This window comes from Heptranchias perlo, chromosome 15 (assembly GCF_035084215.1).
Source record: "Heptranchias perlo isolate sHepPer1 chromosome 15, sHepPer1.hap1, whole genome shotgun sequence".
In the NCBI taxonomy this organism is placed as follows: domain Eukaryota; kingdom Metazoa; phylum Chordata; class Chondrichthyes; order Hexanchiformes; family Hexanchidae; genus Heptranchias; species Heptranchias perlo.
Window position 1 is genome coordinate 52,597,465 of NC_090339.1, and position 23,999 is coordinate 52,621,463.

At 43.9% G+C, this 23,999-nt stretch overlaps 1 long non-coding RNA gene across 1 annotated transcript in view; it reads right to left on the reverse strand.

Annotated features, from left to right (window-relative positions):
- The window catches only part of LOC137332760 (uncharacterized), a 46,149-nt gene extending 26,802 nt beyond the window's left edge, over positions 1-19,347 (reverse strand). The window contains exons 1-2 of the long non-coding RNA XR_010965742.1: positions 19,280-19,347; positions 17,810-18,015 (exon numbers count right to left, since the gene is read on the reverse strand). This is a non-coding gene — a long non-coding RNA (uncharacterized lncRNA). The remainder of the gene's footprint in view (positions 1-17,809; positions 18,016-19,279) is intronic.
- Between the last annotated feature and the right edge of the window lie 4,652 nt (positions 19,348-23,999).

Here is a 23,999-nt window from a genome sequence, read left to right on the forward strand (position 1 = left end):
CTAGTGGGGTGCCGCAAGGATCAGTGTTGGGCTTCAGCTACTTACAATATATATCAATGACTTAGATGAGGGGACCGAGTGTAATGTATCCGAGTTTGATAACGATACAAAGCTAGGTGGGAAAGTAAGCTGTGAGGAGGACACAAAGAGGCTGCAAGGGGATATAGACAGGTTAAGTGAGTGGGCGAGATGGTGGCAGATGGAGTATAATGTGGGGAAATGTGAAATTATCCATTTTGGTAGGAAGAATAGAAAAACAGATTTTTTTTAAATGGTGAGAAACTATTAAATGTTGGTATTCAGAGGGATTTGGGTGTCCTTATACACGAATCACAGAAAGTTAGCATGCAGGTACAGCAAGCAATTAGGAAGGCAAATTATATGTTAGCCTTTATTGCAATGGGGTTAGAGTACAAGAGTAAGGAAGTCTTGCTGCAATTGTACAGGGCTTTGGTGAGTCCACAACTGGAGTACTGTGTACAATTTTGGTCTCCTTACCTCAGGAAGGATATACTTGCCTTAGAGAGGGCGGAATGAAGATTTGCTAGATTGATTCCTGGGATGAGAGGGTTGTCCTATGAGGAGAGATTGAATAAAATGGGCCTATATTCCCTGAAGTTTAGAAGAATGAGGTGATCTCATTGACACGTACAAAATTCTGAGAGGGCTTGACATGGTAGATGCTGAGAGGCTGGAGAGTCTAGGACTAGGAATCATAGTCTCAAGATAAGAAGTCGGCCATTTAGGATAGAGATGAGGAAAAAATTCTTCACTCAGAGGGTTGTGAATCTTTGTAATTCTCTACCCCAGAGGGCTGTGGATGCTCAGTCATTGAGTATATTCAAGATTGAGATCGATAGATCTTTGGACAATAAGGGAATCAACGGATATGGGGATAGGGCAGGAAAATGGAGCTGAGGTAGAAGATCAGCCATGATCTTATTGAATGGCGGAGCAGGCTCAAGGGACTGTATGGCCTTCACCTGCTCCTATTTCTTATGTTCTTAGGCTGAGATGCTCCATTTCTTCCCTTAATGTGCACTAGCAAAGATGACGATCCAATCTGTCAGATCAAAGTGCTGCTAACTGCAGGACTGCTTGCTTTCTGTTAATTTGTGTTTGGTTTAAAAATATAAACCCACAGCTATGTTTAATGAAGTAGTGCCACACCAATACATTGTAACAGAGTGAATTGCTAACAGATTAAGCTGGGAATTTGGTGAGTGTGGGAATTAGGTGCCGAAGGGGAAGGAGATGCAATGTGATTTAAACCAAGGGACCATAAACGAATCTATAAACTTTTTAAACTTAAATTTAAAAAAATAGATAAAATTAAAAAAGACTAAGTAATTACTAACTATTTCAAAAATCAAGCTAAACCCATTTACTAAATATAATCTAGATCTCAAGTGATTCTATTAGAGCATGTGAAAGCAGAATGGATAGCAAACTGGCTTCAAAACAGCAAAGAGAGAGTAGGGGTTAAAGGTAATTACTCAAACTGGCAAAAGGTGGGAAGTAGTGTTCCACAAGGATCGGTGCTGGGACCACTGTTGTTCACCTTGTACATAAACAATTTGAACTCAGGAATTGGAAGTACAATTTAAAAATTTGCAGACGACACCAAATTGGGGGGTATAGTTAATACAGAGGAGGACAGCGACAAAGTACAGGCAGACATTAATAAACTTGCAGAATGGGCGTGTAACTGGCAAATGAATTTCAATATAGATAAGGTACATTTTGGTAGGAAGAATAAGGAGGCGACATACTCCTTGGAAAATCAGAGTCTAAATGGGGGTAGAGGAGCAGAGGGATCTGGGGAGGTACAGATACACAAATCACCAGAAGTAGTGACACATGTTAATAAGGCTATAAAAAAAGTAAACCAAGCACTGGGGTTCATTTCTAGAGGGACAGAATTGAAAAGCAGAGAAGTTTTGTAAAACTTGTATAGAACCTTGGTTAGACCACAATTGGAGTGTCGTCAACAGTTCTGGTCTCCATATTATAAAAAGGATACAGAGGCACTGGAGAAGGTGCAAAAAAGGTTTACTAGGATGATACCAGAACTGAGAGGTTATACTTTTCAGGAAAGATTGAACAGGCTGGGGCACTTTTCTTTAGAAAAGAGAAGACTGAGGGGAGACCTGATTGAGGTCTTTAAGATTATGGAAGGGTTTGATAGGGTAGATGTAGAGAAGATGTTTCCACTTGCGGGGGAGACCAGAACTAGGGGCCATAAATATAAAATAGTCACTAATAAATCCAATAGTGAATTCAGGAGAAACTTCTTTACTCAGGTAGTGGTTAGAATGTGGAACTCGCTACCACAAGGAGTAGTTGAGGTGACTATCATAGATGCATTTAAGGGGAAGCTAGATAAACACATGAGGGAGAAAAGAATAGAAGGATATGCTGATAGGGTGAGATGAAGTAGGGAGGGAGGAGGCTCGTGTGGAGCATAAACACCGGCATGGACTTGTTGGGTCGATTGGCCTGTTTCCGTGCTGTACATTCTATGTAATTCAAGATAATAGTGACATGCTTATTTTGAACTTGTTTCAAGGTTCTTTGAATCTAAGATTGAATGAAAAGGAATAACTTTATTTAGGTTTAAAAACTGCATAAAGCAACCCAGTCTCTTCTAACAGAACTCTGCATCAAACTGATATATTGTCTAACTGACATACTGTCTAATTACTATATTGTCAGATAGCAATTTCCCTAAATGATGTACTCAACCTGATTAAACATTGACAATTATTGATGCAAGGGAACATCTCTGAAAGCACATACTGCATCATTACCTCTTCTTTCCTTCAAAAAAAATAATTGTTTTACTATTTTCTATTTGTGTCCATTCAGAGAAAACTTCAAAATAATAATGGTCTGTACAAAATTTAATTGATAAACTTTAGCACTTTACTATGGGAAAATTTAACGGGTGGGAGAGGGGTAGAGGTTAAATCCTTAAAAATCTGAAACCCGACCCCAAACCGCTGCAAAATTCCAGTTTAACCGGGGCGGGTTGTTGGGTGGGTGCGGTGGGGGTCGAGTAACCTGCTCTGGAGAAGGAGGTCAGTAATTTAAGTATGTTGATGAGGCTCTGGCCTCAGCTTTTTTAGCAGCCTTATACATTTAATGGCTGCGGGCCGGGTTGCGCAGGGTTCGGGAAACCCGGCAGCTGAAGGGAGGCGAGAACTGCTGAATCCAACAGGTAAGTGCTTTTCCAGCACTGCCGTGGGCCAGGAGGAGCAGGAATGCTTCCCCCCCCGGTCCCCCAAGCAAACCTGCCGTGGTCAGCCTCCCTCCCCACAATCCAAACCCCCCCTCCCCCGTGATCTCCAGGCTGACTCCCAGCCGATGTCCCCCTGATCTCCAGGCCGAACTGCGATCTTCCCCCCCCCCCCCCTCCCCCCCGATCTGGTCTTACTTCCTTTCTTTTTTGATCTCTGGTCTGTCAGATGGTAAAGATGAATCAATTGGGTCAGAGTCTTTGGAGGCGATTTAAACTGGAAGCGGTTTTCAGAGGGGCAGGGGGGAGGGCTAGCATCAAACCTCACAATGCCTTCAATTTGAGGCCCAGACTATTATAACCTCTGGGTCTCATTTACATCCTGCCAGCTAGCTTCCCGCCCAACACGGGCAAAAAGGAGCTGCTGGTCGGATGCCAAGGATCAGGTGGCTCGGCACTGAGGTAAATCACAGGGGTGCAGGGGGTTTCAGCAGGGTCTTGCGAGGGTGGGTGGGAGCCTGAGAAATCAGAGGCGCAGACTTCCTTTGTGGAGTCCGGAGGAGTACACCTGGTCCTCCTGACCCTAGAAAGATAAGTTTAAAACTTACTTTTTAGGGCCTTCGCTTCTTCCCCAACATGTTTTACTGAACCAATTTTTTTTTACATAATTTGAATTAACTTTTGCATTTTGGCCTATCATTCTTGATGGCGCATACATTTGCCTGGTTTATATTATATCCTTACATCATAACTCTTGCAGTACTGTTGCTGATAGCAGCTGTTTTCTTAGCAGTAACCAAAGTGCTCAGCATCGAACTTCTTATAGCATTTCTAATGACAGTGATGGATTAGGAAGAGGAAGAGCGTTCTGGGAACAAAGGCACCTCAGGCATCTAGCATCTACTCACCTTCATCTGAAGATCCAAGTCTTCCCACCAAAGCACACCTACTTCAGGATGTCTAAAGATACTACCCTTCACTGACTGCACTTCATAAGGGAAGCTGTCATGGACTTATGCCATCAGCTTAAGCCCAAACTCTATATAAGGCGCAGCTCTGCCCACTGCCATGAAGGTTATCGTAGCAATAGTGTTTTATGCGAATGGCTCCTTACAGGCGACATTTGCTGCATTGGTCAGTCTTCATGCCACCAAAGCATAAAACAAGTGACAAAAGCCTTGTTTTATCAGGAGAAACACTTTTGTCAGTTTATCCGTGGAAAGGGAGCAACATCATGACAGGGCATAGCACTTTTACCATATGGCAGACTTTCCAAAAGTTCAGGGCCTCACTGATGGATGACATGTAGCCGTCAAGGGCACCTAGCAATAAACCCATGGCATATATGAATAGAAAATGCTAACATTCCATTGATGTTCTGGGGGTTCCAATTTATGCAGAACAATTAAGATAGCTACTCGAAGGCTTCTAGCATCTGTGAACCCATACCCCAGGATACATCAGTTCACACAGGAGGAGAAGGGAGAAAAGAGGGAAAATAATGGTGATTTATCTGTCAATTTGAAGCCTTAGTAGCTTCTGTAAATTTTATTTTTATTTGTGAACATCCTCATTTCACAAACAATTTGGTTTCTTCTGGAAACTTGGACATTCTACCTTTATCAAGATCAATGAATTTTGAGTGTGAGTGTCAATCATAACATTGAAAAAAAGAAAGACTTACATTTATATAGCACCTTTCATGACCTCAGGACATCCCAAAATGCTCTACAGCCAATGACGTACTTTTGAAGTGTAGTCACATTTGTAAGGTAGGAAACGCGCCAGCCAATTTTCTACATAGAATCACATAGAATACAGCACAGAAATAGGCCATTTGGCCCAACAGCTCCATGCCGGTGTTTAAGAACATAAGAAATAGGAGCAGGAGTAGGCCATACAGCCCCTCGAGCCTGCTCCCCATTCAATAAGATCATGGCTGATCTTCTACCCCAACTCCACTTTCCCGCCCTATCCCTATATCCCTTGATTCCCTTAGTGTCCAAAAAATCTATCGATCTCAATCTTGAATATACTCAGTGACTGAGCATCCACAGCCCTCTGGGATAGAGAATTCCAAAGATTCACAACCCTCTGAGCGAAGAAATTTTTCCTCATCTCGGTCCTAAATGGCCAGCCCCTTATCTTGAGTTTATGCTCCACACGAACCTCCTCCTTTCCCCCTCCCTTCCTACTTCATCTAATCAGCATATCCTTCTAGCTATCAGCATATCCTTCTAATTTGCATGCAGCAAGGTCCCACAATCAGTGATGAGATAATGACCAGTTAATCTGTTTTAGCGATATTGGTTGTGCTGGTTGTGATGTTGGAAGTGTCGACCTAGACTTTGTGCTCAAGACTCTGGAGTGGGATTGACAAATTGACACTGATAAATTCAAGTTAAGTCCTCTTAATTTGGAGAGCATAGAAATATTTGGCACATGAACAACTTTGTGTAGTTATTATGAGTGAAATTAAGGTAACTAATCACACATAATGATTGGATGGTGATGCCACAGATTAAATGTGCACAGAGCTAATATTGCATGACATTAAAAACAGAAAATGCTGGAAATACTCAGCAAGTCAGGCAGCATCTGTGGAAAAAGAAACGAAGGGTCATCGACCTGAAACATTAACTCTGTTTCTCCACATGTGGCCAATATTTATCCCTCAACCAACATCACTAAAACAGATTATCTGGTCATTATCTCATTGCTGTTTCAGGGACTTTGCTATGCACAAATTGACTGCCACGCTTCCTACATTACAACAGTGACTACACTTCAAAAGTACTTCATTTGCTGTAAAGCCCTTTGAGACATCCAAAGGTTATGAAAGGCACAAGTTCTTCTTTTTCTTCTATATTGTGTATATTGTTGAAGGCATTTTGCAGTATTTGAAGGAGATGTCCCAGGCTGCGACTGTATTTGCAAGATGCCCCAGCAGAATGTTTGATATTTGCAGAGGGTTTGGCCAGGTCAGAAATGGCAGTGCAGTCAATTCAGGTCTGGCATCAGCCTACATTTGAAAACATTTTGGCCAGCAGTTCCTCACCGTGAACAAATAGATTTACTCTATTTTTTTTCTCTGGGTAAGCAGCTCATTAGCTTTTTCTGAAATGGGAAACTGATTATCAGTGCTGAGTGATAGGTTTCTGACAGCTGAGATTAGAAAATTAATGCACAGCAAAAACATCACCAGGAAAGCCAAAAGCACCTGCCAGTTTGATTGACAGTGTTACACAAGAAAGAAAGACTTGCATTTATATAGCGCCTTGCACAACCTCAAGATGTCCCAAAGCGCTTTACAGCCAATTGAGTACTTTTGAAGTGTAGTCACTGTTGTAATGTAGGAAACGCGGCAGTCAATTTGCGCACAGCAAGGTCTCACAAACAGTAATGTGACAATGACCAGATCGTCTGTTTTAACCAAAAGGTGAGTTGTTTCTTATATATTTTTTAACTAAAGGAGAAAATATACCCCAGGGTCACCATTGACAATTGGAAGCCAATAACTTTTCAATGTAGAGAAAGGGAAAATTGACAGATGAAACAATTGGAGCTTCAACTCAGCAAATCTCCAAGTGGCTGGTTTGTGAGCAGCAGTGCCTTGCCTGGGAACAGCACATACCAATTCAAAATGGAGCTTCTTGGGCCTAATTAGCTTTTCCTATTCTTAAAAATCTTATGAATTCTGGGGGTGTGTGGCGAGGACAATGTGAAGAGAAAAAAATATAGATTATGGAAAGGTTTTACTGCCACACTGAGGTGTTTGCAAAATCACTTTTCATAATTTAACGTCACTCCAAACATATAAAACCATTATTCCAAAATTTATTATAAAATATGTTGATGGCCTGTGTTTTTTTTTGCTGCCTATTAAAATATCTCACACCTTTCTGTTTCACTTTGCCAGATATTAAAATTAACAACTTGGCCAGGAATTAATCGGATCATAGCCTTCTTAAGTTAAAATTTAAAGGGCAAAAATGTTCATGAGAATTATTTGCGTTTGTAAAGACATGAGGCAGTGATGCAAAGCACACTGAGACATGCCATCGCGCCAATCATACACTACGTCACTTTCACAGATAATAACACTGGCGCCCTTCTGGCATTCCTCCCTTCCCAAACAAAAAAAACAAAGTTTACCAAACACATTTTTTCCCCCTTTAAAGAAAATGAAGTCAAGCTAAGTTTTGTGTAATCAAAGCAGCCAGGGAATCTCTCGCACTGCAACAGATCGAGTGTCTAAGTGCGAACTGTTCCCCGTGGCTCTCATGGGAGCATTTATGGTGCAGGCTATATCTGAATGTTCCAGGAACTAAACCTTTCCATAAAACCCACAGCCCGATGGCAACGCCTTTTTTTTAAAGAGGCATTCCCAAATAGGAGTTCTGATTGGCTGGCAGCAGTATTAACTCTTACTATACAATGTATATTACTGATCCATTTTATAAAGGCTTCCTTACTTTTTGCACTTCAAAAATGTTCAGGTAAACCTAAAAGATTCCATGGTGCTATTGGAAGAGCAGGATGAGCTTCCTGTCCTGGTGTCCCAGCTAACATTCCGCCCTCAACCAACAGTAATAACAGTTAAACTATTGGTTATTCATCTTATTGCCGTTTGTGGGATCTTGCTGTGCGCAAATTGGCTGCTGCGTTTGTCTACAGAATAACAGTGATGATGCTCCGAACATAGTTCATTGGACATGAGATGCTTTGTCACATCCTGAGATTGTGATAAGGCTTTATACAAAGGCAAGTTCTTTGGGTTTTTTAAATTCTGTTCAAACACAGAATTCTTCAACTTGCTGGGTACATTTCTGTCATTCAAGCTTGTGTAAGTGGGATTTTTCATACCTCATCGCTCTCTAAAGATGCAGCCGAAATCTTATTTTTTCTTTATAAAATTAAGGTCGAGTGCTTAGTGAATTATACAGAAACAGTGTAGCCTCCTTCCCTCCCCTCCAAGCTCAATTAGCAAGTGCACTTCCTGCTGTGGAACTGAGCCATACAGACAAGGAAGGCGCCAAATCTAATTACTGGGCTGTGTGGAGTTAGCTGTTCTCAGCCAGGGCAGTGGTAGGGGTCATGTAATTGGCCTCAATATGCTGGTCTAGAGAGGGGAAAAATTAACCTGGGATCCTGATCGTCTTCCAGTGACTCCAACTGCAACTGTGATTATTTGGACATCAAGAGAGGAAATGATTGCTCTCAGCTGGCCTGCTTCCTACAGTCATAACAACAACAATTTGCGTTTATATAGTGCCTTTAACTTAGTTAAATGTCCCGAGGTGCTTCACAGGAGAGATTATCAAACAAAATTTGACATCGAGCCACATAAGGAGATATTGGGAGAGGTAGGCTTTAAGGAGTGTCTTAATGGAGGAGAGCGAGATAGAGAGGCGGATACCTTTAGGGAGGAATTTCAGAGCTTAGGGTCTAGGCAGCTGAAGGCACAGCCACCAATGGTGCAGCGATTAAAACCTGTCAATGTTCCCTATCTAGGCTTCTACATCAGAAATTGGCACTCGGGCAAGGTACTAGAGGATGGCTCAAGCATGTGGGACTGCATTGCCAAAAAGTGTCTTGCGCTACCTCTCTAGGAATCTCCATGACTAGGCCTTTTTAATTTTTTTATTGTTCTTGAAATGTGGACGACACTTGCAAGGTAGTATTTATTGCCAATAAAAAATTTCCCTGAAGGCATTAAGAGTCAACCACCTAGGCCAGGCCAGGTAAGGTTGGCAGGTTTCCTTTACTGAAGCACGTTAGTGAGCCAGTTGGGTAGCATAGTTGTGCAGGGCACAGCAAGATACAACTATGTAGGATACATGCTCTGGAACATGCTGCAAAGCACCTCCTGGTCTATCAAGGTAACAAAACTTCCTCTTTAGGGCCCCTATGGTTCTCTTAATGACTGTCCTGGTCAAGGCATGTGCCTTACAGCTCTTTTCAAAGTTACGGACGTGGATCGGGAGAACCCCATGAAATTTCAGATCTATTCTTTTTATTGCCCTTTATGCCTTTTTGCTAATTTTCTACTCCTTTTTAGCTTTTCAAATCTCTCTTTTTATAGCCTTTTTATACATTCTTTATATTTGTTCATTTGTTCTGCCTCATAATTGCCCCAAATTCGATCTAACCACTCTATTCATCCATTATAACTCGAGCCTTTGATGCAATTCCTTTTCCCTTGACTCTTATCCTTTTCTATTCTTACTTTGAACCCAATTATATTGGAGGTTAAATTCGATAAAGCCCGATACCGGTGCGTGGTTAACCCACGCCTGGTGTTAGCAATGCAGGCAGCACACGAGATTCGTGCTGCAATCTCATTACCTTGATTCCCATGCGCAACTAGCACTACTGGTGCCATTGAGGGCTGAATGCACCAACAGGAGGCCCGATATGGGGCGTGGCCAGCACTAGGTAAAGGCAGCCTGCACTTCTTAAAGGGGAGGTGCACTGTCAACGGAAGCAGTGCTGGATGGCAAGAGAGAATGCCCCTAGGTTCTCCGACAACATATTAGAGGTCTTAGTGGAGGCAGTGCAGGAACGGAGAGCCATCCTGTACCCGCAGGGTGGCAGTAGACCCTCCAGACACCAGCTACGGAGGCAGAGGGAGGAATTGGCAGTGGAGGTGAATGGCAGGAGCACAGCACCACGTGCGTGGGTACAGTGCAGGAGAAAGTTCAATGATTCGACACAAGTGGTCAAGGTTCGTGAATGCAAATGTCGAGTGGCACATCCAACCAACCGCAGCACTGCTCCATGCAAGACACGCCCTCTTACCCACCGACCAACAAACGCTGCCCATTCTACGCAACCCTGCACTTCGGATGCTGCATCTCACCCCCACATAGGAGCACACTTGCTATCCACACACCCACCACTCACAGGTCACATACACTGGCAGCTATTCTACCATGACAGGCACATGACCCAAACACATTGCAGGACATTCACTGACACACTTCCCTTTGTCTTACAGGAGAAGGTGGCGCATAACAGCCAGCAGCAGGAGACCAGAGGGACGACAGGCGTGCTTCCAAGTCCTCACTCCCTTGGAGGAGACAGTGCTACAAGTCATTGGGCGAGACATCACTGCGGCCGTGGTCAGTGAGGGCACTGGAGGTCCCAAGGAAGGGGGTCTCTGCATACCTAATCCTCCTTCTCATTTCCCACATCTCCCTCATCCCACAATTTTTTCTGACACACTTGCTGCAGATGGTGTCAGCATGCACGTCCTACTCACTCCTATCCCCGCTCCACAACTCAACCCGTCTTCCTTTGTCATTGCGGATGCCCAAGAACTGGAGCCGGCACCATCCGAGGTGGAGGAGGAGGAAGAGGAGGTGGAAGAAAGTGATAATGAAGCCACACCGGCGCTTGATCTGACACTCGCATCCACCAACTCAGATACTGACACTGCGCATACTGTAAAGGCTAGAATACAGGACGGATCTGCACATGGTGAGCCACTGGGCACAAGTGCGCAGGAGCCGGGGCAGGGGGAATGGATACCGCAGGTGCCAGTTTGCCGAAGGGCGAGGTCACGCAATGGTTCTGATGTGGAGGCGTCAGATGAGGTCTTCGATGGGCCAGGCTACAGAAGCCGGCTGATGGGTATACACCACCAAATGCTTGGTGCACTGGAAAGCCTGCTAGAAATGAAAGGGTACGGTAGCATAGTGGTTATGTTACTAGACTAATAATCCAAGAGGCCTGGACTAATAATCGGGAGCCATGAGTTCAAATCCTGCCATACCAGCTAGGGAATTTAAATTCAATTAATTAAATAAAATCTGGAATTAAAATACTAGCATTAGTAATAGTGGCCATGAAACTACCGGATTGTTGTAAAAACCCATCTGGTTCACTAATACCCTTTAGAGAGAAATAAACCTGATGTCCTTACTCGGTCTGGCCGATATGTGACTCCAGACCCACAGCAATGTGGTTGATTCTGAAATGGCCCAGCAAGCCACTCAGTTGTAAAATCTTGCGAAACAAAAGTCATAATAAGAATAAGACCACCCGGCACTGGACACGACGAACGACTAACGGCAAACCAAGCCCAGTCGACCCTGCAAAGTCCTCCTCACTAACATCTGGGGCCTTATGCCAAAATTGGGAGAGCTGTCCCACAGGCTCGCCAAGCAACAGCCTGACACAGCCATACTCACAGAATCATACCTTTCAGCCAACGTCCCAGACTCTTCCATTACCATCCCTGGGTATGTCCTGTCCCACCGGCAGGACAGACCGACCAGAGGTGGCAGTACAGTGATATACAGTCCTCAACATTGACTCTGGACCCCATGGCATCAGGTCAAACATGGGCAAGGAAACCTCCTGCTGACTACTACCTACCGCCCTCCCTCAGCTGATGAATCAGTCCTCCTCCATGTTAGGAAGCACTGAGGGTAGCAAGGGCACAGAATGTACTCTGGTGTGGGGGACTTCAATGTCCATCACCAAGAGTGGCTCGGTCAGCACCACTACTGACCGAGCTGGCTGGGTCCTGAAGGACTCAGCTGCTAGACTGGGCCTGCGGCAGGTGGTGAGCGAACCGACACGAGGGAAAAACTTACTTGACCTCGTCATCAACAATTTACCTGTTGCAAATGCATCTGTCCAGGACAGTATTGGTAGGAGTGACCACCGCACAGTCCTCGTAGAGACGAAGTCCCGTCTTCGCAGTGAGGATACCATCCAACATGTTGTGTGGCACTACCACCGTGCTAAATGGGATAGATTTAGAACAGATCTAGCAGCTCAAATGTGGGCATCCATGAGGCGCTGTGGGCCATCAGCAGCAGCAGAATCATATTCCAACGCAATCTGTAACCTCATGGCCCGGCATATTCCTCACTCTACGATTACCAACAAGCCAGGGGATCAACGCTGGTTCAATGAGGAGTGCAGAAGAGCATGCCAGGAGCAGCACCAAGCGAACCTAAAAATGAGGTGCCAACCTGGTGAAGCTACAACTCAGGACTACATGCATGCTAAACAGCGGAAGCAACATGCTATACACAGAGCTAAGCGATTCCACAACCAACGGATCAGATCAAAGCTCTGCAGTCCTGCCACATCCAATCGTGAATGGTGGTGGACAATTAAACAACTAACAGGCGGAGGAGGTTCTGTAAACATCCCCATCCTCAATGATGGCGGAGTCCAGCATGTGAGTGCAAAAGACAAGGCTGATGCGTTTGCAACCATCTTCAGCCAGAAGTGCCGAGTGGATGGTCCATCTCGGCCTCCTCCCGATATCCCCACCATCACAGAAGCCAGTTTTCAGCCACTTCGATTCACTCCAGGTGATATCAAGAAACGGCTGAGTGCACTGGATACAGCAAAGGCTACGGGCCCCGACAACAACTCGGCTGTAGTGCTGAAGACTTGTGCTCCAAAACTAGCTGCACCTCTAGCCAAGCTGTTCCAGTACAGCTACAACACTGGCATCTACCCGACAATGTGGAAAATTGCCCAGGTATGTCCTGTCCACAAAAAGCAGGACAAATCCAATCCGGCCAATTACCACCCCATCAGTCTACTCCCAATCATCAGCAAAGTGATGGAAGGTGTTGTCGACAGTGCTATCAAGCGGCACTTACTCACCAATAACCTGATCACCGATGCTCAGTTTGGGTTCCGCCAGGACCACACGGCTCCAGACCTCATTACAGCCTTGGTCCAAACATGGACAAAAGAGCTGAATTCCAGAAGTGAGGTGAGAGTGACTGCCCTTGACATCAAGGCAGCACTTGACCGAGTGTGGCACCAAGGAGCCCTCGTAAAATTGAAGTCAATGGGAATCAGGTGGAAAACTCTCCAGTGGCTGGAGTCATACCTAGCATAAAGGAAGATGGTAGTGGTTGTTGGAGGCCAATTATCTCAGCCCCAGGACATTGCTGCAGGAGTTCCTCAGGGCAGTGGCTTGGCCCAATCATCTTCAGCTGCTTCATCAATGACCTTCCCTCCATCATAAGGTCAGAAATGGGGATGTTCACTGATGATTGCACAGTGTTCAGTTCCATTCGCAACTCCTCAAATAATGAAGCCGTCCAAGCCCGCATGTAGCAAGACCTGGACAACATCCAGGCTTGGGCTGATAAGTGGCAAGTAACATTTGTGCCAGACAAGTGCCAGGCAATGACCATCTCCAACAAGAGAGAGTCTAACCACCTCCCCTTGACATTCAACGGCAATATCATCGCCGAATCCCCACCATCAACATCCTGGGGGTCACCATTGATTTTCGTGGGCCCCTCCTTGGCAAAAGTGCACTGCACCTGTTCAGCTCTGGAATCATCAACATTTTCTGTCTCGGGCCTTTTAAATGGCCTTGGGGCAACCAGAGCACAGACCCATCTCTTGGCAGGACCTAGCACTGGCAGTAGGGCCTGGAAATTCAGGGACAGCTTCAAGCCTCTGTAGCTGCCTATTTGGCCTTGATGATCCACTGCCAGGAGGTGTCAGCCTTGGCTCAGTGGTAGCACTCTTGCTTCTGAGTCAGAAGGTTGTAGGTTCAAGCCCCACTGCAGAGATTTGAAGCACATAATCTATGGCACTTCAATACAGTACTGAGGGAGTGCTACACTGTCAGAGTTGCTGTCTTTCAGATGAGCTATTAAACTGGTGGCCCATCTGTCATCTCAGGTGGACACATCCCATGGTACTATTCCAAGAGGAGCAAGAGAGTTCTTCCCAGTGTCATGACCAGCAGTTATTCCTCAACCAACATCACCAAAACAGATGATCTGGTCATTATCTTATTGCTGTTTGTGAGACCTTGCTGTGTACAAACTGGCTGCCATGTTTCCAGGTACATTGTTGCCGTCCAGAAAACTTAGGACCCTTTTCTCTCGCCACACACTTATCTTGCTAATCTGGCTGTTCCTTTAGTGGCTTCTTAATTTGCTTAAATGCTGAAAGTTGATTTTCAGAACCTGAATCCTATTTTTCCGACATGAACCACGACATTCAGCTCATCCCTGTCCATCTCTAAGAGCTTTTGCATCAACTTCATTAGGTCCCTTGCCCTGGAACCTGGGAAGCAACATACCATTCGGGACTCAACTTTTCAGTTACAGAAATAATTATCTACTCCTCTCAATTATCCAATCTCCCACTGCCACTGCATTCCTGTACATAACTCTTCCCATTTAGGCAATCACTTTTCCACAGTGTTTCTCAAGCATCGTACTTGGTGCTTGATACTCAACCCAGCTAATGACCAACATGGGCAGGACTGTCAAATGGTAAAACAGCACAGTGAAACAGAAGAAAATGAGCATGCTTGTGCATTTATAAAGAGCAGCAGTTGGCAAAGGTCCCTGCATCCTCTCTCAGTGGTGATGTACCAAGCTTCCACTGAGGAGCAATAAAGAAGCTTCTCAAAACAACCTATTAAGCTTTTATCTCATGTTTTCTCACTTAACTTGGCAGCCTTGTATAGGCCAAAAAATATTTTCCTCACCTGCTTCCAGGTTTGGACCACAGGTGAGACTTCATTGATGCACTCCCATCACCTCCATTCACGCTGCTTTGATGGTACTCTTTATTGCTAAATGGCCCTCTCCTGAAAATAAATGCTCCAGTGCTTGATTGCTGAATGGGGCCATTCTCTGCCGATCATTTTCTAAACTTCAGCTTTAAGGGTAGCTGGCAGCTCTCAAAGAGTGAAGTGCCTATGGATATCACTGTGTCAATCAATGAGTTGAAGGTAGGGCAGGACTTATAGCAGGACTTATACCAAACAGTCTATTTTACAGCGAACAAAGTCTATTTACTCAGCAGGGTCTATTTAAACAGCGCACTACATCAAAATGTCTATTTTACTGCAAACAAAGTCTATTTGCTCAACAGAGTCTATTTAAACAGCGCACTTCAGCAGAGTGTATTTAAAAAGTGTCTCTACGAACTGCAGCAAGCAGAACTCATGACCCAAACTACAGCAATGTCTCCCATTAAAGGAGGGTAATTTCTCCAGCAAAATGCAGTGAGTGAAGGATAGTTGCATAATACAAATTGTTTGCGTAAAATCAATCCCGATCACAGTCGTGCGGTCTCCAGGCGTGATTGATGGGGGAATTACCCAATCATCTCCATTCTGGCCGGGGAAATGTGGTGACATTATATGCAGCCCTCTAAGAGTTGCTGCCAGCAGAACTCCTGTTCTCTTGAGTTCAGTGCATTCCTAATACATCATATGGGAGTGCCATCACATCATCGCAAGAGGTCAGCTTACTGGGATACAGGCTTGTGGAGTACCAAAGAGTGACAGTCCCAGCTGCCCTGCACAGGGGATCACATTATCAGTACCACAGAGTGCAACCTTTAATATATTTTTCAACAACCTTTCCTACTAAGCAGATCCTTTTTTCTGAAAATTATGTTTGAAAGACTTCCCTGTCATTTTGAAATGACTTTAATTCTTCCTTTTTGCATATTTGCTTTGCACAGCATTTTTCAATATTGTCTTTCAATAATGTTTACAACATCTCTCAATTATTGCATTCTCCCAGATGAAGATAAGGATGTTCACATCAGTGGACAGTTTGTGGCTAGCTGAATTTCATAAAATTAATACCTATCCTAAAGGTTCAGAAGGAGAAAACTGGCAATGCAACTTTCTCAGTGAAAAAGCCTTGAAATCCATCTGGGGCAATTATTACCTTCAAAGGCCAGGAAGAACAGAGATAATCAAATATTGCATGGGACACAGTGGAAATATGTTCTGTGGGAAGCAAGGTGTCAGGCTTGAAGAGCAGAAGTGTGAGAATAGAGAGATATCCTAGAGTTACCTGGGGATCAGGATGAAATTTTGCAGAACCTTTTCTCAAGAGATTAAATAAAAAGTGTGAGCCTAGAGATTACTGGTGTTAATATTAGCAGACGAATATGAAAAGGTTAACATCTGTGCTAAAAATAACGGACAGGTGAATATCATACGAATACAACAACAACAACTTGCAATTATATAGCACCTTTAATGTACATAAGAACATAAGAAATAGGAGCAGGAGTAGGCCAATTGGCCCCTCGAGCCTGCTCCGCCATTCAATAAGATCATGGCTGATCTGATCCTAACCTCAAATCTAAATTCATGTCCAATTTCCTGCCCGCTCCCGTAACCCCTAATTCCCTTTACTTCTAGGAAACTGTCTATTTCTGTTTTAAATTTATTTAATGATGTAAGGATGTATGAAAATATCCCAAGGTGCTTCACAGGAGCATAATCAGACAAAAATTGACATCAAGCAAAAGAATGAGATATTAGGGTGAGTAGAAGTTTGTCCAAAGAGGTAACTTTTTTGCAGGATCTTTAAGGAGGAGAAACAGGTCGAGAGATGGAGAGGTTTAGGGAGGGAATTTCAGGGCTTATGGCCTGGACAGTTGAAGGCCCGGCTGCCAATGGTGGGGCAAAGGGAGTGGGGGATGCACATGAGGCATGCAGAATTCTTGGAGGGTTGTATGGCTGCAGGAGGCTACCCAGATAGGGAGGGGAGATGAAGGAATTTGAACATGACGATGAGCATTTTAAATTGGAGGTGTTGGGGACTGGGAGCCAATGTATGTCAGCGGGCAGAGCGACGATGGATGTGTGGGGCATGCTGCAGAGCGGAGTTTTGGATGAGTAAAGTTTATAGAGGTTAGAGGATGGGAGGCTGGCCAGGAATAGTCAAGTCTGGAGATGACAAAGACATGGATGAAGGATTCAGCAGCAGGTATTGGTAGTTATTGCTGGACTACAAGAGGACACATCTTATTTCAGTTTGTTTATATAAACTGGGCCTTCCTCAGCTACTCAGCACATAAGCAGACAGATATTCAAACGTGCAATGTAACAAAGTCCTTCAGAGTTCTGCAATAGTTTTAGCCCTAAAAAAATAGTCCCCTCTAAATGAGCACTATTTTCAACATTTTATGCCTGACCTCATTAAATTTCTGGCTAGTGGGACAGGTGATGAGGAGGATGTGGAGCTGGGATGGGGTCAAGTTAATGTGCTTTGTTCTAGCCTTTCATTCCCTCTGGGGTTGGGTAATCCTGAGATCGATGCCTGAATGCATATAATTATAATTCTTTTGACACTAGAATGTAAACTGATGGCATCTCCCCATTTTTCCTTTCTTTGTTTTTCCTCTTCTAAATCAATATAAAGAAATACTTCCTGATATCTGTATTAAATTTGCTCTTTACAGCCCCTTAACCAGTCCTCATCTTCTGCTACCTTGACATATCTAAATACAGTATTTTAGTATTGCTTCCTAACATACGAACACGCGAACATATGAAAATGATGGGCAGGAAAAGACCAGCTGGTCCATCAAGCCTGCCCCACACTCATGATGGCTGGAGCAACATGACTAGACACTTCCTACCCCCCTCATCCGCAGCCATGTAATATCCTGGAAGAGGCAAAAAACCAGAGCAAAACCCAGGGCCAATAAGGGAAAAATACTCTGGAAAATTCCTCTCCGACCCCCTCAGGCGATTGATACCAATCCAGAAGATCACATGGACCAAGTGTTATCTATAAAGACACTTACCTTCTATACTTGCCTTCTGCTACTAATCACTATCCCTTGCTGGAACTTAGTGTTTATGGAGAGCAGGTGAGGACAGTATCAAGCTTTGCTGTGATAACCCACATGATGAATAGTCTGCCATCCTTCAGGGTCTGTGCTCACACATGAACGGCAATTTGGAAGAGGTACCAGGGGCATCCAGCATCTATGGAACCACACCCCAGCAACTAGAGTAAGAGAGGGGAGAAAACTGTTGGAGAAATTGTAATTCACACAAGGTGTCCATTATTCTGTCTATAAACCACTTGATCCCCTTCATTAAATTAGCGCTTGTAACTCATTCGAGGTATCTATTATTCTATGTATAATCCATAAGCTTATCAGTTTTCCATACGTGAGCCTTGACCATGGAAGCTAACCTGGTCCTGCCCTCAACAACTGTCCACATATATGCATACTTCAATGGGGGCCTTTGGATAGCAATCAAGAGTGGGAACACTGGCTGATTTTTCATTAACCATAAGCCAGGACGCTGAGGCAAATCAAAGCAAGCACCCAGGAGACAGATCAGTTAACTCAGCTTAAACCAAGAATGGAACATCTGACTTTCTTGCTCTGTTTAGGTCAATTACATACTGGGCAGTGAATTCATCAACTAAAATATCTTGGGAGCATTTGTTTGTTGAGAAGGTACCAATGTTCTATGCCTCTATTGAAGTCAATGGTCTTACTCTAAAAAACAGTAGAAAAGTAAAATCAATGTGAAAAAGTTTTACACAATTTAAGCTTTTGTGGCAGTGTGATCGTTCAGACCACATTGTGAGAGCTCCAATAATGTGGCTGGTGCCAGAACGAACAGAATTTCATATCAGTTATGGCTTCTGATTATATTTGATATTTGGAAGTGATCTTTGTGTATGTGGAAGTCATATAAATTCCTGTCCCCTTGCTGTACAAATAATTTGTGTTACATGTGTATGTGTGATATGATCTCAGGGGGCAGCAGCTGCTCTTGTAAATAACCTTAAACTAAGTCCAGCTGCGCTGTCATTGAATGTTCCCTCCATACTTCACAGAACAGTCTGTTGTCATGGAGACCGGCATTACATTCACAGAATTGGCCATTTAAAAAAAATCTCAAACAGATCCACCTACAAAAAAGTGTTTTCTGCATTTTTATCATGTAATAAATATTGTAACTTACAACAATGTCTGTAATCACTAACTTGTGAAAAGCAATTCAGACACTCCCGGACCCAGTGGGGGTGATTTTAGGAGGCAAATGTGGGTGCGTTGGGGCGGGGGAGCTGCAAAAATCGCCCAACCCGCCGGCTTCCGAGTTTCCCAGGGACCCGCCTGTGTGCGCACGGGCGATCCGAAACCATAAGTCCCGCAGGCTTGCGACAGTTAAAGAGCCAAATGTACCTCATTGAGGTACTTCAGGCACTTTACCTGTGACAGACGAAGTGATTAGAAAGAGTTTTAACTTACCTGGGCGGCTTGCCCACCGCTTCTGATTCACGCCTGGTAAAACCAAATGTGAAGGGCCGGATCAGGGAGAAAGAAACAAAAAAATTAAATAAAAAAACATGCAATGAAGTGAAAACACTAAATGCACCTACCTTTGAAACCTGCTCCGCTGTCCGATGTCTCCCACTCCGATGTCCCCCTCTTCACCCTCCCGATGTCACTCTGATCTCACCCGATCTCATCTTCCCCCGATCTCCCCCCAATCTGCCCCCCCCCACCCCAATCTTCTTTCCTCCCCGGTCTTCCCCTCTCCTCCCGCCCCGGTCTTCCAGTCCAGCGCCGGATGACGTCCGGCTCTCTCTCTCTTTCCCGCTCCCCCCTCGCGTTGCTGCTGCTGATGGCAGCCAGCCTGTCAATCAGGCCAGCTACCGGGTGCGAAACCCGGAGAGGACATTAACCACTATCAATCAACGTGCGATTGCATCAGAAATGGTAAGTTTGGTTCATGCGGGTTTGCCATGCGCCCAATCTCCCCCCCCCGCCCCGCTGCCAACCCGCCTCCCTGCTAATATCGGGGCCAGTGTCAGTTATTAGAAATGACAAATGCTCACTTTAGCTTAAACACTGACCCTATCTTAACTTATTAAAATTAGAGTAAGCTCCCAGTGTCAAATGTTATTCCTAATATTTCCCTTTCATTCATAGCTCTGGACACCACAGGGGACATCAACTGGTTGCACATCAAAACGGGCGCCAGTGTGCTTCAAGAATTTGCAACCAATCTCCAAGAATTTCCTCCCTTAATTCTTCAACTAAAACCAGCTCAGATCAAATGTTAGAGCCCCCTCCCTCCCCCAACCCCGCCACCATGTCAGCATCCTTTCCATGCCATTTACAGACTGAGGCCCCAAAATTCCTGGGATGGGGAGGGGTGCATGTCAACAATTATTAATTTGCGGGGCCAGGAATTTCTGATGTGGCCATCATAGGCTGGGGCTTCACTGCAGAAGCGCCCGGCATAGATCCTATTCAGTTTCAGGGCGGTGTCCGAGCTAATTGCCCTTCTCAAGGGCAATTAGGGATGGGCAATAAATGCCGGCCTCACCAGCGATGCCCACATCCCATGAACGAATAAAAAAAAATGTTTCTCCCTTACTAAAAACAGGTTATCTGCTCATTGTTGTTTGTGGGATCTTGCTGTGTGCATATTGGTGTTTCCTATATTATAACAGCGACTATATTTCTAAAGTACTTCATTGGCTGTAAAGCGCTTTGAGATATCCCGAGGTCATGAAAGATGCTATATAAATGCAAGTTCTTTCTTTCTTCTTTTCCTGTTCCCCATTGTCATACAAGAGAACCAAAGAAGAAGCAGTCCTTACAAAATTCCAATGATTTATTACAACTATTTCGAAAAACATTACTTGGTTCTGTCACCACACACAGCCCTTGAAATCATGCAAGTTTTTTGCTGCCCTATTCTAACACTTCTTCTACGTGTTACCTGAGGGTCTTGGGACTGAGATATAGACAGCTGCTGCTAATTATGATAAGCCTCTTTGGCTGGAGGTGGACCTTCTCCTAATGAACCCCCCAATCCCCAAGTCCTGGGATTGATACGGGAAAGGCCTGATCCTACAAAGATGAAGGCTTCTGTAGGGATCTGGTATTGTGCTCTTTTGTGCTGCTGCTATGAAGGGGAAGCAAGCTCTAAGGGATACCCATCAGCTGGGACAAGGATTCAGGTTTCCAGCAATCAGTGGGAGAACAGACTTCATGGAATCAAAAAGATCCATAAATTCCTGAGAGAGTTAACAAAATATTCTTTAGTGCCTCCAAGATGCTGCCATATATACTTTCCAATCGATTGACCTCTCCAGACCATGCCCCAAGACCTGCAGTCCTTCATTCAGGCCCTCCACATTGAGCTGACTGACTTGATTAGATCTCTCAGGAAGCAGGAGAAGGGTAAATGATGCTCCTGCAGCTTGGAGAAAATGAACTCCGCTCAGATGTTGGCGTACAGCATGGCAGTGGATTCTACCACTATCCCAGCCATTTTCTGCATGTCCTGGGAGAGGCCACGCAGAACCACCAGATGTCAATAAGGTCAATAAGGCAAATAAGATCAAAATAGGAAAAAATGTTAAAAAGGCAAAATTAAAGGCACTTTATCTGAATGCATGCAGCATTCACAACAAGGTAGATGAATTGACGGCACAAATAGAAGTAAATGGGTATGATCTAATTGCCATTACGGAGACATGGCTGCAGGGTGGCAAAGGCTGGGAACTGAATATTTAAGGATATTTGACATTTAGGAAGGACAGGCAAAAAGGAAAAGGAGGTGGGGTAACACTGTTAATAAAGGACGAGATCAGTATAATAGTGAGAAAGGATCTTGGCTCAGAAGATCAAGATGTTGAATCAGTTTAGGTGGAGCTAAGAAACAGCAAGGGGCAGAAAACATTGGTGGGAATTGTTTATAGACCACCAAACAGTAGTAGTAATGTAGGGCATGGTATAAAGCAGGAAATTAGAAGTGCATGGAACAAGGGTAATACCGTAACCATGGGGGACTTTAATCTACATATAGATTGGGCAAACCAAATTAGCACTAATACCGTGGAGGACGAATTCCTGGAATGTATACAAGATGGTTTTCTGGATCAGTATTTGACGAACCAACGAGGGAACAGGCTATTTTAGATCTAGTATTGTGCAATGAGAAAGGGTTAATTAATAATCTTGTTGTAAAGGAGTCCTTAGGGAAGAGTGACCATAATATGATAGAATTCTTCATTAAGTTTGAAAGTGATGTAGTTCAATCCGAAACTAGGGTCTTAAATCTAAACAAAGGAATCTACGAAGGTATGAGGCGCAAATTGGCTGTGATTGATTGGGGAACTACATTAAAAGGTATGACGGTAGACAGGCAATGGCTAGCATTTAAAGAATCAATACATAATTTGCAACAAATATACATTCCTTTAAGGCACAAAAACCCAACAGGAAAAGTGGTCCAACCGTGGCTAACAAGAGAAATTAAAGATAGTATTAAATCAAAGGAAGAGGCATATAAAGTTGCCAGAAAAATCAGTAAGCGTGAGGATTGGGAGCATTTTAGAATTCAGCAAAGGAGGACCAAGAAATTGATAAAGAAAGGGAAAATAGAATATGAGAGTAAACTAGCAAGAAACATAAAAACGGATGTAAAAGCTTCTATCTGTATGTAAAAAGGAAAAGACTGGCAAAGGCAAATAAATATGGGTCCCTTACAGAGAGAGACGGGAGAATTTATAATGGGGAATAAGAAAATGGCAGAGAAATTAAACAAATACTTTGTGTCTGTCTTCACGGAAGAAGACACAAAAATCCTCCCAGAAATACTAGAGAACCAAGGGTCTGGCAAGAATGAGGAACTGAAAGAAATTAGTATTAGTAAAAAAATAGTATCAGAGAAATTAATGGGATTGAAAGTCGATAAATCCCAAGGACCTGATGATCTACATCCCAGGGTTTTGAAAGAGGTGGCTATAGAGAAAGTGGATGCATTAGTTGTCACCTTCCAAAATTCTATAGATTCTGGAACGGTTCCTGCAGATTGGAGGGCAGCAAATGTAACCCCACTATTTAAGAAAGGAGGGAGAGAGAAAACACGGAACTACAGACCTGTTAGCCTGACATCAGTAGTAGGGAAAATGCTAGAATCTATTATAAAGGATGTGATAACGGAACACTTAGAAAATAATAATAGGATTTGGCAGTGTCAACATGGATTTATGAAAGGGAAATCATGTTTGATCAACCTATTGGCGCTCTTTGAGGATGTAACCAGTAGAATAGATAAGGGAGACCAGTGGATGTAGTATATTTGGATTTTCAGAAGACTTTCGATAAGGTCCCACACAGGAGGTTGGTGTACAAAGTTAGAGCACATGGAATTGGGAGTAATATACTCGCATGGATTGAGAGTTGGTTAACAGACAGAAAACAGAGAGTAGGAATAAACGGGCCTTTTTCAGTTGGCAGACTGTGACTAGTGGGGTACCACAGGGATCGGTGCTTGGGCCTCAGCTATTCACAATCTGTATCAATGATTTGGATGAGGGGACCAAATGTAGTATTTACATGTTTGCTGATGACACAAAACTAGGTGGGAACGTGAGTTGGGAGGAGGATGCAAAGAGGCTTCAAGGGGATATAGACAGGCAGGTGAGTGGGCAAGAACTTGGCAGATGGAATAAAATGTGGAAAAATGTGAAGTTATTCACTTTGGTAGGAAAAACAGAAATGCAGAGTATTTTTTAAATGCTGAGAGATTGGGAAATGTTGGTGTTCAAAGGGACCTGGGTGTCCTCGTACATGAGTCACTGAAAGCTAACATGCAGGTGCAGCAAGCAATCAGGAAGGCAAATGGTATGTTGGCCTTTATTACAAGAGGATTTGAGTACAGGAGTAAAGATGTCTTACTGCAATTATATAGGGCCTTGGTGAGACCGCACCTGGAGTATTGTGTACAATTTTGGTCTCCTTACCTAAGAAAGGATATATTTGTCATAGTGGGAGTGCAATGAAGGTTCACCAGACTGATTCCTGGGATGGCAGGATTGTCGTATGAGGAGACATTGAGTAGACTAAGCCTGTAATCTCTAGAGTTTAGAAGAATGAGAGGTGATCTCATCGAAACATACAAAATTCTTACAGGGCTCGACAGGGTAGATGCAACGAGGATGTTTCC